Genomic DNA, 3518 nt, shown 5'->3' with positions numbered 1-3518 from the left:
TAAAAATAATATGATTTGGGACATGCACCTGGCAAGTAGTCAATAAGAAAACCATTCAATTATACTGCTACTGACTCCACACACCCATCATCAACAATGACTTGTTTCATCCTTACATGTGCCTCTGACGACAGATGGGAAAACATGGCACAGAAGGGGCAGGGCTGATGAGTACTACTCCGTTATTCTTTCTTCAAGACAATTCAAGACAAGATTTCTTTTTTTTTTTTTTTTTTTTTTTTTTTTTGACAGGCAGAGTGGACAGTGAGAGAGAGAGACAGAGAGAGAAAGGTCTTCCTTTGCCGTTGGTTCACCCTCCAATGGCCGCCGCTGCAGCCGGCGCACCGTGCTGATCCGATGGCAGGAGCCAGGATCCAGGTGCTTTTCCTGGTCTCCCATGGGGTGCAGGGCCCAAGCACCTGGGCCATCCTCCACTGCACTCCCTGGCCATAGCAGAGAGCTGGCCTGGAAGAGGGGCAACCGGGACAGAATCCGGCGCCCCGACCGGGACTAGAACCCGGTGTGCCGGCGCCGCAAGGTGGAGGATTAGCCTATTGAGCCACGGCGCCGGCCTTCAAGACAAGATTTCTGAGAGGGGAGTAGTTGGAGTAGCAGTTAACATGTCCACAGTAGAGAACTTCTGTTGAATTTTCATCTTTACACTAGTAAAAAACCTGGGGGCAGCAGGTGATGGTTTGAGCATTTGGGTTATTTCCATCCTCTTGGAAGACCTGGACTGAATCCCTGGATCCTGTTTCCAGCCAGACACAAGTCCAGTTTCAGCCATTGTGGACATTTGGGGATTGAACCAACTCTAATATGGGAGGTCATGATTGAAAGGGACACCTTAACCCATGGCATCACAACCTGGATACCAATTTAGAGATTCTTATCTTATAAGTCTAGTCCAAAATTCTCTTTATAGGAAATGGTGAGTTTCCCCAGACTACAAAGCTGGTGTTTTGACTTATGGCCTGTTCATGGTAGCCTTCATTAAAAAATACACAGAGAAAGACTCTAGGGAAGTATATTTGGCTCCATCTGTTATTCTGAAGTGGTAACTGAAACCTTGTCCTAAATTAATAATGTAGTAATATCCTGCATTTCATCTTAGTATCTGAAGCATTTAACTTGACTTGTGCCTAGTGCCCTACCAGTAATTTCATGTGCTGCATGAATCAATGGTGGCTGCATGTTAAAACAGGAGTAAGATAAACTTCACCAATGGGTATTGAGATGCCTTAAAGAAAAACATATATTATGCTCATGGGATTATACATATATTTGCTTACTTAATCCTCAAAGTAAACCTACTGTATAAGAATTAGTAAGCTAATTCCAAATTAGAACTGCAAATCACAAAGTCCTGTACTCTAACAAAATTCTATAGCTAAAATATGGAATGGTAAGAATTGGAAATTAGGTTTCCCTCTTTCAAAAAGTCTGATTTCTAAACATGTTCACCTTGAGGGGTGCACAATAGATCTACATGTTATCTAGAATGTCACCTCCTAGCTTATTCACACAGTTCTAGACCTGACTCAATATTCTCATCACAGGGTTCTACTGAAACGGGTCCACTCTCCTTCCATAAACCCAGCCTCTCCTCCTTTATACTTGCTATTTTGTTTCAATTATTCATTTTCCCATATGTTTATCAAGGCTGCATATTTTCATTCAGTGTATCTGCTAATTAAGCACCTGAGCCTCATGATTTCAAATATATCTGCCCACCCAATGCATGCACCTGACAGAGTATCTATTAGAATGCCAACCCTGATCTAATTAGATTTATTATTCTCTAAGTGATATTAATGTATACTTATAAATATTATTATACCTAGCAAATGATACTATTTCTTTATGCTCCATAAATATTTCAACCTTTCTTCCACAAATTCGGTTTCATGATATTTCTCCCAGTTAACAAAACAGGTGAATAAATGGGATGAATAAAAAACAAACAAACAAACAAACAAAAATCTCTGCTGCCATAGAAGTTACAAATATATCAGAATTCATTCTCATTTTTTATTCATTTTATTGTTTTCAAAATTAAATTAACAATGAATGTATTCTTTTTTCCTTTTACTATTTTGTATTCCTTTTACTTTCTTAACATTTCATGTCACTAATTGCAAATGAAATTTCCATCATCCTTAAGTTCCCCATTGTTTTCCAGCTTTCCCCTCAACATGTAAATGCAGTGTGTGACTTCTTTTTGGGAAGGAAACTACCTATGCACCTAATTTCCAACTCTTCCGTACCATCTCCTTCTTCCCTTCCTAATGATGCAGAAAGAACAGCTGCCCTTTCTTCATACACTCTTCATGCTTTGACTGAAAAGCATCACTAGTCACTCCCCCCACTGGAATGGCTGATCTCTATATTAATAAATCTTAAAAGACCAGCTGTTTCAAATAAACAGACCTACTGAGCATTCCTATTGTATCTTAATTTTGAAAGATTTATTTGTTTCCAAACTCAGAGTTACAGAGAGAGGGAGAGAGAGAGAGAGAGAGAGAATGAAAGGAGAGAGAGAGATCCTCAATCTGCTGATTCACTCCCTGGATGGCCATCACAGAATCAGGGCAAAGCCAGAGACCAGGAGATACTTCCAAATCTACAATGTGGGTGGCAAGCACCCAGGTACTTGGGACATCTGCTACTTTCCCAGGTTATTGGCAGGGTGCTGGATTGGCAATGGAGCAGCCAGGATATGAACCAATGTCCATATGGAATACCAGTGTCACATTCAATGGCTTAACCTGCTATGTCACAGCACTTGACTCTGTTTTCTATGAGCAACAGAAAAAACATGATTGTCCTTTTGGATCTTCAGTTTTAAAAAAGTTTTTTTTTTTAAACCTCATGCTTTCTGGCTCTTAAACTTAATCTAGCTACTCCTTCCCAGTGTCTTTGTCATGGTCTCCTCAAACAATATTATTGGAACAGAACTAAACTTGTCTCAGCCTTGATTCTCTTTGATTCCTTACCATCTTGTCATTCTCATTCATTGATTCAGTTGTTTCAGTTCCCTTTCTTGCTATGATGTTCAATGTCTAAAAACTCACTGGAAATTTTCATTATAAGGTCTAATCTCAACTTGTGGGTCTTAGAGCCCCCAAAATTAAGGATAGTGGCACTTAAAATCTTCCTAGAAAATGGAATTAAAAGACAAATTTAGGAGCAGGAATTTGGCCTGGCAGTTAATCATGATTTTGGAAAGCTGCATTCATATTATGTCTAGCTCTGTTCCTAATTTTAGCTTCCTGATAATGTACACCCTAGCAGGCAATAGATGGTAGATTTAAATTCAGCACTGATCAAGCTCAACCCCAGTTATTATGGTGTTTAGAAAGTGAACAAGGAATTGGGAGATTTCTCTCTCTTTCAAAAATATTTCAGTAGTGTAAGTTTTTCTTGGGCTAATTTAAAACCCACTATTTCATAATATACATTTTCATGGAATTTTTGAAGACTCATATTTATAGATTTCAAAGTTATTTGCACAACAA

This window comes from Oryctolagus cuniculus, chromosome 13 (assembly GCF_964237555.1).
Source record: "Oryctolagus cuniculus chromosome 13, mOryCun1.1, whole genome shotgun sequence".
Lineage (NCBI taxonomy): Eukaryota > Metazoa > Chordata > Mammalia > Lagomorpha > Leporidae > Oryctolagus > Oryctolagus cuniculus.
Note: the sequence above shows the minus strand (reverse complement) of the source record.